Source organism: Anomaloglossus baeobatrachus, unplaced genomic scaffold (genome assembly GCF_048569485.1).
Source record: "Anomaloglossus baeobatrachus isolate aAnoBae1 unplaced genomic scaffold, aAnoBae1.hap1 Scaffold_45, whole genome shotgun sequence".
Taxonomy (NCBI): domain Eukaryota; kingdom Metazoa; phylum Chordata; class Amphibia; order Anura; family Aromobatidae; genus Anomaloglossus; species Anomaloglossus baeobatrachus.
Window position 1 is genome coordinate 446,789 of NW_027443837.1, and position 15,194 is coordinate 461,982.

Below are 15,194 nucleotides of genomic sequence, written 5' to 3' on the forward strand. Positions count from 1 at the left end.
GGGCACTTCAGGTTTAAAGGCCATCATGCACGTCTCTACCCAGGGACAATGTGGAGCCTCCCAATTTTTGGCTGCCCTGCCTAAGGGCTATACTATAATACACCCACTTCCTGACAATGGACACTTAATGTTTTGAGGCCCTCATGCACGTCTCTACCCAGGGACAATGTGGAGCCTCCCAATTTTTGGCTGCCCTGGCAAAGGGCTATACTGAAATAGACCCACTTCCTTACAATGGGCACTTCAGGTTTAAAGGCCATCATGCACGTCTCTATCCAGGGACAATGTGGAGCCTCCCAATTTTTGGCTGCCCTGCCTAAGGGCTATACTGAAATACACCCACTTCCTTAAAATGGACACTTAATGTTTTGAGGCCCTCATGCACGTCTCTACCCAGGGACAATGTGGAGCCTCCCAATTTTTGGCTGCCCTGGCAAAGGGCTATACTGAAATAGACCCACTTCCTTACAATGGGCACTTCAGGTTTAAAGGCCATCATGCACGTCTCTACCCAGGGACAATGTGGAGCCTCCCAATTTTTGGCTGCCCTGCCTAAGGGCTATACTATAATACACCCACTTCCTGACAATGGACACTTAATGTTTTGAGGCCCTCATGCACGTCTGTATGCAGGGGCATTGGTGAACCTCACAATTTAGGACTGCCCTGGCAAAGGAAAATACTACAAAGACTCACTTCCTCAAAATGGGCACATTAGACTCAAGAGGCCTTCATGTACGTCTCTTCTCAGGGACATCGGAGTGCCACACAATGTTTTCACGTAAAATCTTTCATGTATTGATCTCAAAAAGTAACATACACCAGATCTATCTCACTATTGGGTATGTGCCCTTAACATTTCCGCCATGAAAAATCATTTTGGGGTCATTTTGGAAGGTTTTCTGGTGAGTCCGTAAAAATGGCGTAAAACGCGGACAAAATTGTTCACAGCTGTGACTTTTGAGTGATAAATGCTTCAAGGGGTCTTCCCCATGCTGTTGCCATGTCATTTGAGCACTCTTCTGAGACTTTTGTGACATTTTTAGGGTTTCTCCATGCTGCCGGGAGGTCATTTCACAAAAATACTCGGGTCTCCCATAGGATAACATTGGGCTCGTTGCTCGGGCCGAGTACACGAGTATCTTGGGAGGCTCGGCCCGAGCTTCGAGCACCCGAGCTTTTTAGTACTCGCTCATCACTAAAAACTACATATTTTACACAGTCATAAGCAGCCAAAAGGGATCTATTCTATTCAATTGCAAATGATCTAGATAAGACTGAGAATAAGATACTGCACGGGACATAGCAGAGTTGGTCAAGTTGAGTGGAGATGAGTTTGCTATTTGGCACAGCTTTTTGCATCAATAAAGCAAGTAAAAGGTGTGAAAGATAAAAAAAAGGGTGAAAGTGTGAAAAGTGAATTGGCCAAATTGAGGTGCATATAAAGTTTTTACTTTCTTTCAATTCACTAATGGGGCTCATTTGAATCAGGTGAATTGAGTTCTGCTTTTGGAAACTGGGTTAAGAAGGGGTGCACCGGTCCTGGAGGTACTGCAATACCAGGTCAATGCGTGCAGTGGACAGAGCAAGATTTTTTCCATCTCCTTGTTCTAAAAATCCATTTAATATATGGTCCCCAGAGAGGGGACGTATCAGATATTAAACTGATAAGAACAGATTTAATTTTTTTTTTTTTCTGTTTATCAGTAGGACTTCAAAATAACAAAGGTGATCGCCTCCCGTTGCCTGGGAACCGTCCAGGCACAAGAGGGCTATGTGTCACCAGAAGGCGCACACACTTCCTCAAGGCCGGCAGACGTGCAATCCCAGGCACCTTCCAGTACCGACCAAGGTAGCGTCCTCCGAAACTACACTTGATCTTAGCCAAAAGGCCGAGAAGCTATAACCCGAATTGGTTACGGCCTTGAGTGGCACCCTGGCCTATACCGGACACATCTTAGGGAGAGGGAGACAAACCCACGCCTACAGAAGACATTTTGTCACCCAAGCCAACCCTTGAAAAGGCTGTTTTGCAGAGCAAAAACAAGAAGAATGGTGCTTTTTGCAGCCGCCGCCCACTGCAATGAATCTGAATAACTCCTCCTTTTGGACACAAGCACCTCCCCTCCCCCTTGCAGTCTTTCCAATTCATGATACAAAAAGACGGACGGACAGGACAGGACAGGACAGGCTGCCTGACTTTCCGTCACTGCCACCCTTTGCCATCCTTGCCCGTAGAAAGCCCTTTCATCATCCCCAAACCCTAATCTTTTCCCTTCCCTTCCCAGATGCGTCTCACTCCCTTTCATTAGGAAGTGAGCGCAGCCTTTTCTCCGTTCTGCACATGCGCGACGTTAAACACAAATGCGCAGGCGTGCGTTCCATTACCCTCACTGCATTCCACTCCCATACAGGAAGTGGGCGCAGCTATTACTACGGTCGCACATAAAAGAACCCACGGCCACCACTGCACATAGCTGACTCCACCACAGGACACCCACTTCTACACCAACGCAGGTAAGACAGGATCGGCACCTCTATGCTCCCGTTACAATCAGGCTCAGTCACCATGTGATAACGCTCTCAACTCTTTAGTTGCAGGCTCCCCTTGCTTCACCTCCACTGGCTGTGCTGCCATTTCCTCTCCCACCTGGAAGGTATACTTTATTCCACTATTTTCCTGTTTCTCTCTTCCCCCTTTTCCCATAACCTACTTTTATCTGCATTTGTGGGGTATCTATATGCTATTTACATCATAGTTTTATTCATTAATATGGAAGGGAAGAGTGCCCATGAGAGTGTTGAACTGCGGAGAGCAAGAGATTAAGCTGCTCCGATTTGCCACCATTGATAAGCTGTTCTCAGTAGATACACATGCTATCCAAACAGCAGCATCCACCATTGCTTCAGCCCACCCATTCAGTGACAGCTCACCAAGTCAGCCAGAGGAGTGGTGTAAGGAATTACACGTAGGCACTGACTCCACACCTTCACATCACAAGAAGGGGGTCTACAGGCTAGTGCAAGAATACGAGCAAGTCTTCAGCAAACATCCGCTAGACTTTTGAAGAATAAAAGGGGTCAAACACTACATCCCCACAAGTGCACACCCACCCATCAAAGAGAGATATAAGCCAAAACTACCTGCACATTACCAGTGTACCAAGGACATGTTGAGCAACATGAAGGAGGCTGGGGTTATCCGTGACAGTTGTAGCCTCTGGGCAGCTCCGTTGGTCCTGTTAAAGAAGAAGGACAGCACCACTCCCCTGTATTGAGGAATAGCTAGCTGCATTGAGAACTGCAAATTATTTTTCTACCCTTGATCTCACTAGTCGCTATTGGCAAGTGTCCGTTGCTGAGGCAGATCGGGAGAAGACCACCTTTGCCACCCCGATGGGTCTCTGCGAGTTCAAAAGCATGCCCTTCGAGCTGTGCAATTTGCCAGGAACCTTCCAGAGGCTGATGGAATACTGCTTGGGACACCGAAACTTTGAAACGGTACTGCTATACCTTTATGATGTTATTGTTTATTCTAAAGCAAACAAGATTTTAGGGTGTATAAAAAGGGAGATTAGATCCGGTGATCCCAACGTATTGTTACCCCTCTATAAATCACTTGTAAGGCCACATCTGGAATATGGGGTAAAGTCCTGAGCAGGTTGATAACCATTGGTTTGAGCATGGTAGGGTGTAGTGCGCATCTTCCTGCATCGGTAAAAGCTGCAGAAGTCCTTGAAGATTTCCGCTTCAAAGGCTGTGCCTTGATCTGTGAGGACTCTCTCTGAGTAGCCATGAGGTCTGCATAAGTGTGCTTGGAAGACCTTCGCTGCAGTATAGGCCATTAGATCTTTGACTTGTACCACAACCATAAATCTCGAGTAGTTGTCTACCATCGTAAGTGCATACGTGAGCTCGCCTCGATATTCTGCAACAAAACTCCCTTTTTCGATTTCAGTTTCAGCAAACACTCCTCTTCCTGTAGAAAATATTTATCATTACCTAAGACAGTCATTCTAATGCATGACAATATTAAGGCAATTTAGTTAAAACTTGTTTTAACTCACCTTTAAGGGGATTGATGTATTTCATGGTCAATCCAGGTTTGTCAGTGATGGCACTGACATAATGTATGGCGTCTTTTTCGGGCGTTATCCTTTGCCTTTTCATTGTGAAAATCCAGTTGCCTATATTTATAGAGGTGTAACAATACGTTGGGATCACGGGATCTAATCTCCCTTTTTATACACCCTAAAATCTTGTCCCAAGCAGCATTCCATCAGCCTCTGGAAGGTTCCTGGCGCATTGCACAGCTCGAAGGGCATGCTTTTGAACTCGCAGAGACCCATAGGGGTGGCGAAGGCGGTCTTCTCCCGGTCTGCCTCAGCAACGGACACTTGCCAATAGTGACTAGTGAGATCAAGGGTAGAAAAATAATTTGCAGTTCTCAATGCAGCTAGCGATTCCTCAATACGGGGAGTGGTGCCGTCCTTCTTTTTTAACAGGATCAACAGAGCTGCCCAAAGGCTACAACTGTCACGGATAACCCCAGCCGCCTTCATGTTGCTCAACATGTCCTTGGTACACTGGCAATGTGAAGGTGGTATTGGCTTATAGCTCTCTTTGATGGGTGGGTGTGCACCTGTGGGGATGTGGTGTTGGACCCCTTTTATTCCCCCAAAATCTAGCGGGCTTCCCACCGGTAACCCGCTCCCCAGCTTGGATGGATGCTGAGGGAGCCCCTTTTGCCCGCAGGCTCTGGCCCTGGGAACTGTAGCCTTGGCGGTGACTGTGCTTCCCTCTACGATGTGAGCTGTTGCCTTCAATCGGGTCTTGACTGCTGGGAAACCCTGGAGGTTCCTGTCGCTAACGGATTTGACCGGTTTTACGGCGACTCCTAGCCTGGTCGGGGTCCGTAGGCCCTGCCGGATGGTGCTGGCTTCTCTTCACTCCCCGATCTGGTACCGGCGGGCCACCGCCCATCCCTGGTCCGTACGGTTCACTCCAATCAGCCTCTCCTGCAGAAGGTCACCACCGTCTGCCAACCTTGCTGAGTGCCCGGGCCACACACCCGGACACGGTCAGTCTCCTCTCCTCTTCACTTCTCTAACTCCAAAACTGATCTCTAATCTGACTCCTTTTCCCGCCTCCAGGACTGCGAACTCCTCGGTGGGTGGGATCAACCGCCTGGCCCACCCCCTGGTGTGGACATCAGCCCCTGGAGGAAGGCAACTAGGATTTGTGTTTAGCTTCGGTGTGCCTAGCCGGAGTGTAGAGTGTGTTGGTGTAGTACCTGTGACGACCTGGCTTGTCCAGGGCGCCACATTCCCCTATAGTAAAATGCAGACCGTCCGCGGGCTGCCCGTCCATCACCGGTTTTATTTTCACAACTGAAAAAGAATAAAACGGTAAAACATGTAAAAGCATCATAAACATTTTACAACGGTACAGCTTCCGCTCTTCTCCCACCCAAACAACCTGGCCCTGATGCTGCCCCTAAGAAGCGGGCAGCACCCCTTGACCCCAGTCCAGCACCAAGTTGCCCGAGCGGGTTCTGTCTCTTTCAGGGGGCCCACGTCCAAGGGGACCCCTGAACCCCCGGAGGATCGCCACCGGTTACGGTAGTGGCGGGCCTAGGCCATCCCTTTCCTCCAGGCCCATCCTCCCAAATCAGCCTCTCCGGAGGCGGTAACGGTGTCAAGCCAACAAACATTTTTATTTACATTGCACTAAGTTTGTGGTTGCCCTGCAAGTTCTCGGGCTTGTCCGTAAGCAGTTCCTTACGCAATGGTTGCACAGTCCCTACGGGGACAACAGTTGCCGGCAACGGCCGGTTTAATCACGGTTCAATCAGGTAAACTTCTTTGGTTGATCATCTTTACTTATCATTTAAAACTTTCAAACTGGTACACTCAACACATAAAGCCCCCCCCCCTTTTAAAGAGTAGTTTCCCTGTACCTAAGTGGGGGTCTACCTAGGTTGGGGCGAGTGGACCTTCGGGGTCCGGTGTCAGTGGTGACAGGCAGTGGGGCAGAGGGAACAGTCAGTTCCTCCTCCCTGCTATCATGTGGGGCAGGCGGAGGCGTAGGGGAGCTGGGTACAGGTACATCCCTGGGCACTGGCTCGCGGTTAACCGTTTCCATCATTTCTTCATCCACGGGTTGTGGGAACAGTATCACTGGAAGGATCACCGCACCGTTCTGTGTAGGCCAGTCTGCTGGAAAATCACCCATCATGGTGTGGATTACCTCTTTTTCCTTCTCCACTGGACTGGGAACTGGAGCCTCATCCGCTACTCTCAATGCTGGTGGGCACTTCTTCAGGTGGTCTCGGGAAACCGTGGCCAAAGTCCCCCCCTGGTCACGGCTGATCTGGTAGGCCTTCCCATTCTCCCATCCTGTGGGCTGGACTACATACGGGGTTTTTTCCCATTGATCATCCAGCTTGTGGGCCCTTCTTTTCCGCTTCAGCACTACATCCCCAGGTCGGAAGGAACCGGCAGGCGCCTTCTTGTTGAAGCACTGCTCCTGTTGTCCCCGACTCCGGCACAAGTTCTTTTCAACATACTCCTGGACCTGTCGGTACTGTGTCCTCCGCCGAGTGTCCCATTCAGCTGTCGACAGGAGTGCTTCTGAAGCTTCCAAGCCCATTTCCAGATCCACTGGTAGCCGGCCGGGACGAGCTCTCATCAGGTATGCTGGAGTGCATTTCGTAGAGCTGGAAGGGATGTTGTTGTACATATCGACCAGGTCAGGTAGCTTCTCCAGCCACAGGTTCCGCTCTTCCAGTGGTAACGTCTTGAGGAGGCCCAGGACCAAGTGGTTCATCTTTTCACAAATGCCATTGGTTTGGGCGTGGTAAGGCGTGGTCCGGATTTTCTTGCAGCCGTACAACTGGCAGAATTCCTGGAATACCTCTGCTTCAAAGGCCGGACCCTGGTCGGTAAGCACCCTCTCCGGGTACCAATGCGGTCAACAGAAATAAGCCTGGAAAGCCTTAGCAGCGGTGCGGCCGGTTAAGTCCTTAACTGGGACAACCACCAGGAACCTCGAGTAGTGGTCTACGATGGTCAGAGCGTAGGTGTACCCACTTCGGCTGGGGGTGAGCTTTACATGGTCAAGGGCAACCAGCTCCAGCGGTTGGTGTGTAATGATCGGGTGTAGGGGTGCCTTCTGGCTGGCCTCGTCCTTCCTTCTCAATGCGCAAGGGCCACATTCTCGGCACCAGGCCTCCACAGATTCCCGCATTCCACTCCAATAGAACCGCTCTCTTAACAACATCTCTAGCTTCTTCCACCCGAAGTGCACTGCACCATCATGGTATGCTTGCAGGACGGTGGGCACGTTAGCCTGGGGAATCACCAGCTGGCGGATCTTCTCGTGAGTCTTTGGATTAATCAGCTCGCGATACAACTTCCCCTGGTGTAGGTATAGCCGGGTCCTTTCTTGCCACAGACGTTGGGCTTCGGCAGGGGCAGCAGGGTCTATCCCAGCAGAACCCTGTTCCACTAGAGTCTTGACCAGGCGGACAGCAGGTGCCTGGTCCTGAGCTTCCTGCCAGTCCTGTCGGGGCAGCGGATCCAGGTTCACCCGTTGTTGGTAGACGTGCACCTTCTCAGTGAATGGCCGGTGAAATGCAGGCAACTCGATCTCTTCGAGGTCATCATCCTCTGGCCCCTCTTCCGACAGGTGGGGCATCCGGGAGAGTGCATTGGCATTGACGTTGGTACGGCCGGCCCGGTACTTGATGGTGAAATCGTAGTTGGCTAACCTGGTCACCCACCGCTGCTCCAACGCGCCCAGCTTGGCCGTATCTAGATGGGTCAGCAGGTTATTGTCTGTGTACGCGGTGAACTTGGCTGCTGCCAGGTAATGGCGGAACCGCTCGGTGATAGCCCACACCAGTGCCAAGAGCTCAAGCTTGAAGGAGATGTAGTTCTCAGGGTTCCTCTCAGTCGGTCGGAGTTTTCGGCTAGCATAAGCTATTACCTTTTCCCTTCTGTCTTGGACCTGGGATAGAACAGCCCCCAAGCCCACATTGCTGGCGTCGGTGTAGAGGATGAATGGGCGGCTGTAGTCAGGGTACGGTAGGATTTCCTCTCCGGTCAGGGCTGTTCTCAGCTGGCGGAAGTATTCCTCATGCTTTTCTTCCCACACCAATGGGGCTACTAGGGATCTACCACCCTTGGTCTGTCCTACGAGGAGGTCTTGCATGGGGGCAGCCATCTTTGTGTACCCCTTAATGAAGCGACGGTAATATCCCACCAGGCCCAGAAACTGCCTCACTTCCCTCACTGTGGTCGGTCTCGGCCAGTCTTGGATGGCGGTGATCTTCTCGGGGTTGGGGGCGACACCTTCCGCACCAACCACATGTCCTAGGTACTGCACTCTGGGTTTCAGCAGATGACACTTTGAGGGCTTCAACTTCATCCCATACTTGGCAAGGGACGCGAACACCTCGGCTAGGTGCTCCAGGTGGGCTTCATACGTCTGTGAGTACACAATCACATCATCCAAGTACAGCAAAACGGTTCCATAGGCAGTCTTCTCTCGGTCTTCCGGTGCCACGGCCACCTGCCAGTACCCGCTGGTGAGGTCAAGGGTGGAGAAGTAGTTAGCGGTTCTCAGCGAGGCCAGGGACTCTTTGATGCGGGGCAGAGGGTAAGCATCCTTATGCGTTATCTGGTTAATCTTCCGGTAATCCACACACATCCGCATGGTGCCATCCTTCTTCTTAACCAGCACCAACGGAGCGGCCCAGGGACTACAGCTGTCCCTAATAACCCCTGCCTCCTTCATGTTCCTCAACATGTCTTTGGCGCATTGGTAGTGCGCAGGGGGAATAGGCCTGTATCTCTCTTTAATAGGGGAGTGTGTACCGGTAGGGATGTGGTGTTGAACCCCTTTAATCTGCCCAAAATCTAGAGGGTGCTTGCTAAAAACCCGCTGTGAGGTAGCGTCGTCGGCTGCGCTGCAGAAGACACGGGATCCAGGCACCAAGGTTCACAGCACACGGTTTATTCCAAAGAAAAAGTCCACAATATTACATATGTGCCTTTCCGGCAGAGAACTCAGGGAGATGTGATCACCCCCTCACACCCGGCACACCTGCCCTTGTTCCTGAATCTATTTATCCCTCCCTTCAGCCTGTAGGGAAAACAGCATTAACCCTATAGTGGATTATCATGGAGTGAGCACAACCGGGGCGAGACATACCGGCCGTCATAGATAACCCCGGTCACAGTCTCACATACCCCCCCCCTCAGTTCAAGCGTGCGGGGTTGAACTCCTGCCATCAAACATGGGCCGCGGGACAAGGCATCGGCGTTGCCCTGCAACCTACCGGCCCGGTGTTCAACCGTAAACCGGAAGTTCTGCAGAGAAAGGAACCACCGGGTAACCCGGGCATTCCGTTCCTTGGCGGACCTCATCCAGACCAGTGGAGAGTGATCCGTCACCAAGCGAAACTGCCGTCCCAGCAGGTAATAGCGTAGGGACTCCAAGGCCCACTTGATCGCCAGACACTCCTTCTCCACTACGCTATAATTCCGCTCGGGAGGGGTGAGCTTCCTACTTAAGAAGGTGACGGGGTGTTCCACCCCCTGAACCACCTGAGACAGCACTGCCCCCAGGCCGACCTCCGAGGCGTCAGTCTGTACTATGAACTCTTTCCGGAAATCAGGGTTTACAAGAACGGGCTGTCCGCACAGGACCTCCTTCAGGGCCCGGAAGGAGTCCTCGGCCTGCGGAGTCCAGCGCACCATGACGGACTTCTTGCCTTTGAGAAGGTCCGTCAAGGGGGCTGATAGTCCCGCAAAATCTTTTACAAACCTCCTGTAGTACCCCACGATACCCAGGAAGGCCCTAACCTGCTTCGTGGTCAGGGGTCTAGGCCACTTCTGGATCGCCTCCACTTTGTTAATTTGGGGCTTAATCACTCCTTGGCCTATTACGTAGCCCAAGTAGCGGGCTTCCGTGAGTCCCAACGCACATTTCTTGGGATTGGCTGTCAATCCGGCTGTTCGAAGTGCGTCCACCACCGCTTGTACCTGTTCCAAGTGGGTCTGCCAATCGGAGCTGTAAATAATGATGTCATCAAGGTACGCTGAAGCATACGCCTGGTGGGGTTCCAGCACTAAGTCCATCAACCTCTGGAACGTGGCCGGAGCGCCATGTAACCCAAAAGGCAAGACAACATAGTGGAAGAGACCGTCCGGCGTAACAAAAGCGGTTTTCTCCTTGGCGGACTCCGTTAGTGGCACCTGCCAGTACCCCTTGGTCAGGTCGAGCGTGGTAAAGTATCGCGCCTGTCCCAGCCTATCAATCAGCTCATCCACCCGGGGCATGGGGTAGAGATCAAACTTGGATATTTTGTTCAATCTCCTAAAGTCATTGCAGAACCTTAAGGAGCCATCGGGTTTTGGTATTAGGACAATCGGACTAGCCCATTCACTCCGGGATTTTTCGATGACCCCCAGGCGTAACATTGACTTTACTTCCTCTGATATGGCTTGTCGTCGAGCCTCCGGTACCCGGTATGACTTCAGGCGTACCTTCAGGTGGGGCTCGGTGACAATATCATGTCGTATCAGACTGGTCCTACCGGGCAGCTCGGAGAAGACATCGGGGTTCTGCTGAACCAACCGTCTGGCCTCTCGCCTCTGTGTCTTGGTGAGGGCTTCTCCAATCCTTACTTCCGGTTCGTCCCCTCCGGAGGTCGCTGGAGCCGGATGTGAACGACCCGAAGAGGAGGGAGGTGGGGAAAAAACAGCCATCAGGTTTTCCCGTTCCTGCCAAGGTTTTAATAGGTTGACATGGTATATTTGTTCAGGTTTCCGCCTACCGGGCTGCAATACTTTGTAGTTAACCACCCCGACTCTTTCCTTTATCTCGTAGGGGCCTTGCCACTGAGCCAGGAATTTACTCTCCGCCGTGGGAATCAATACCAACACCCGATCCCCGGGATTAAAGGTCCGCACGGTGGCTTGTCTATTGTAGCGGCCGCTTTGCGCGGCCTGAGCCTCCTGTAAATGCTCCTTCACAATTGGCATGACCGCGCTTATGCGGTTCTGCATACCCAAAATGTGTTCAATCACACTTTTATGGGGGGTGGGCTCCTGCTCCCAGGTTTCTTTTGCCAGGTCCAACAATCCCCGGGGATGTCGCCCGTATAACAATTCAAAAGGCGAAAACCCCGTGGATGCCTGTGGCACCTCTCGTATGGCAAACATCAAATAGGGAAGCATCATATCCCAGTCTTTCCCGTCTTTGGAAATCACCCTTTTGAGCATGGTTTTCAGGGTTTTATTGAATCGTTCCACTAAACCATCCGTCTGAGGATGATACACAGACGTACGCAACTGCTTGATCTGGAGTAGCCGGCATAGCTCTTTGGTCACTTTAGACATGAATGGGGTCCCCTGATCCGTAAGGATCTCCTTGGGCAACCCCACCCGGCAGAACACAGCAAACAACTCCCGAGCTATAAGCTTGGCTGCAGTATGTCTGAGAGGTATCGCCTCTGGATACCGGGTGGCATAGTCAACGATCACTAGGATATGCTGGTGCCCTCGAGCAGACTTTACGAGGGGCCCCACCAGATCCATTCCTATCCGTTCAAAAGGGACTTCTATAATGGGTAACGGTACCAACGGACTGCGAAAGTGGGTCAGGGGTGCGGTAAGCTGACACTCCGGGCAGGTTTCGCAGAACCGTTTTACCTCCCCAAAGACCCCGGGCCAATAGAACCTTTGCAATATTCGCTCCTGCGTTTTCTTGACCCCTAGGTGACCACTCATCAGGTGTTTATGAGCCAAGTCGAGGACCCGCCGGCGATAAGGCTGGGGCACCACCAACTGCTCTACCCCTACGCCCCGTATTTCATCTACCCGGTAGAGTAAATCCTGCTTAAGAGCGAAATGGGGGTATCTTACCTGGGCACCAGGCAGCTGTGCCACCCCGTCAACTACTGTCACCCGACTCCGGGCATGTATTAATGTAGGGTCCTGGAGTTGGGCTGTCCCAAACGTATCTGGGGACGCCTCCAACTCCGGGATGGGCTCGACCGTCTCAGCCTCTCCTGCCAATACCTCTAGGGGCGACCTATCAGGTTCACATCCTGTCCCTATCATGGGGACCCCTACGGCAGGCGTCCCGGATTCAGGATTGTAGGGCTCAGGTCCCGGACTGACCAATATCTGAGGGGACTTAGGAGGTCCCTTCCATAAAGTCCAAAAATAGGGCAGATCCCTTCCTAGGATCACATCATAGGGAAGAGTATTAATAAGTCCCACCTCATGTTGCACCTGACCGCAAGGTGCTGTGATGGTGACTATCCCCGTGGGATAGTCTCGGCGGTCCCCATGTATGCAAACCACCCCCACGGTACGTCCGGTGGCCTTTACTTTAGCCCTTAGGGTTGATCGCACAAGGGTCACTAAGCTTCCGGAATCCAACAAGCCTGTAACCGGACATCCATTCACCTGAATTTGGCACAAGTGGGGCTCAGTCTCTGGGTAGACCAGGTCAGCGGTACACACCACCTGAGCATACATTGAACCCCGCCGGGTAACCCCACAATCCATGGGCTCCGTGGTGAGTGGACACTGGGCTTCCATATGTCCCACCCGCTGGCACCGCCAACATCTAATAGGGAAGGACACCCCCTTGACGAGTTGTCGTTTAGGGTACATAGTTTTCCGGACCTCAGGGACGGAGGGTGCAGCTTCAGACGGGACGGTAGCGGACTCCCGCACCGGTGTCAGCGGTGGGTCCTTGGCCCTAGGCTTGGAGGGGCCGAACCGCCGGGCGGTACGCAAAGTCTCAGTGTCCCGTATCAAGTCCTGCGTAGCCACATGCCACTCTACCAGGGACACTAATTGGTCCAGGGTACTCGGGTCACCCTGTCCGACCCACCGTTGAACGGTGACGGGTAAAGTGCGCACAAAACGATCCACTACTACCCTTTCCACCATTTGCGCCGGGCTCAGAGTGTCAGGCTGCAACCACTTTTTTACAAGATGTAACAAGTCATAGGCCTGGGAGCGTACGGGTTTGGCTTCCTCAAAGAACCACTGATTTACCCGCTGAGCCCGTACATAGGTATTCACCCCCAACCGAGCCAGTATTTCGGCTTTCAGGGTCACATAGTCAATGGCGTCCTCGGTACAGAGGTCCAGGTATGCTTTTTGGGGTTCCCCCGTCAGATAAGGTGACAATACCTCAGCCCACTGCGGGGTCGGCAGCTTTTCCCGCTCGACCATCCGTTCAAACACCGCCAGGAACGCTTCCACATCATCACCCGGGGTCATCTTTTGCAACGCTTGTCTCACCGCTTTCCGGACGCTGCCGTCATCACCCGATCCCGGGGTTGTTGCTGCCGGTCCGGCACGGATCGACTTGGCCAGGAGAACCATCTGTTCTTGGTGCCTTTTTTCCTGCAATTGCAAGGCTTGCTGCTGACGTGCATTGGCCTGCTCCATCTGTTCTTGGTGCACTTGCAAGGATTGCTGCTGACGTGCATTGGCCTGATCCATCTGTTCTTGGAATTTTTTTTCCTGCATTTGCAAGGATTGGAGCAGGTGTGCATTGGTCTGTTGCTGCTGTGCATTAGCCTGAGCCAAATGCTTTAGTATGTCCTCCATGGCGTCGCCGGGTTTGGGCTGTAGTATAGCCGCTCGAATCCAGGACATGTGCTACTGGGTCACCAGGAATGGATGCTACACCTCACCGGCTGTCATGCCCGCCGATTCTCCACCATATGTGAGGTAGCGTCGTCGGCTGCGCTGCAGAAGACACGGGATCCAGGCACCAAGGTTCACAGCACACGGTTTATTCCAAAGAAAAAGTCCACAATATTACATATGTGCCTTTCCGGCAGAGAACTCAGGGAGATGTGATCACCCCCTCACACCCGGCACACCTGCCCTTGTTCCTGAATCTATTTATCCCTCCCTTCAGCCTGTAGGGAAAACAGCATTAACCCTATAGTGGATTATCATGGAGTGAGCACAACCGGGGCGAGACATACCGGCCGTCATAGATAACCCCGGTCACAGTCTCACACCGCTCATACTCCTGTACCACCCGGTATACCCCTTCCTTGTGGTGTATGGGGGTATCATCAGTGCCGACATGTAGCTCTCGATACCACTCGCCTAACTCCCCCAGGGATGAGTGGGAACCGGCAGCAGGCGGTGTGACCGGGGGAACGGCTTCATGGATCGTGTGGGGATCTAGAGTGAGCAATTTGGCAAGGGTAGCGTACCGGGTGGTGCATGAATGCACACATATTGGTTTTATAATCTTATTGTATTACTTTATATTCTTATTTCACTTGTGCATATCTCCACCATAATCCTGGCTAAGAAATATAGCTTTTTTTGGGGTACACAGGTAGTAAGGTCTTCTTTCTATTTCTTTAGGGGTGATATAGCCTGGTGGAACTCTAGACCTCTAACATTATATATGCACCCTTTTTCTTTATGGTTCTTGGACACCTTATAACATTCTTCCATACATATATATCTTTCTCATAAATTATAAATAATTAGGCATTTTTATATATTTTATTTACATTTTCATAAATAACTTTTTACAAAGCATGGGGGACATTCTCACATACATATAATTTTCATGTACGCATTCTGAAAATTTACGCATAAACCGTACACACTCCTTTTTGTAACAATTTCTATAACTCATTCGCTGAACTCTCATCCCGGATATTCATTCTTACACCGAATTTCCTGTTATAACACAACATTCATGATTTTTATTCAATTTATTTTTATTTTTTAGGTTTATTAGTAGTGATGAGCGAGTACTAAAAAGCTCGGGTGCTCGAAGCTCGGGCCGAGCCTCCCAAGATACTCGTGTACTCGGCCCGAGCACCGAGCCCAATGTTATCCTATGGGAGACCCGAGTATTTTTGTGAAATGACCACCGGCAGCATGTAGAAACCCTAAAAATGGCACAAAAGTCTCCGAAGAGTGCTCAAATGACATGGCAACAGCATGGGGAAGACCCCTTGAAGCATTTATCACTCAAAAGTCACAGCTGTGAATAATTTTGTCCGCGTTTTACGCCATTTTTACGGACTCACCAGAAAACCTTCCAAAATGACACCAAAATGATTTTTCATAGCGGAAATGTTAAGGGCACATACCCAATAGTGAGATAGAGCTAATGTATGT

At 51.4% G+C, this 15,194-nt stretch overlaps 1 pseudogene; it reads right to left on the reverse strand.

The window, feature by feature from the left end:
- Nucleotides 1-1,526: 1,526 nt before the first annotated feature.
- LOC142280256 (U2 spliceosomal RNA) lies at nt 1,527-1,733 on the reverse strand (annotated as a pseudogene).
- Nucleotides 1,734-15,194: the final 13,461 nt, after the last annotated feature.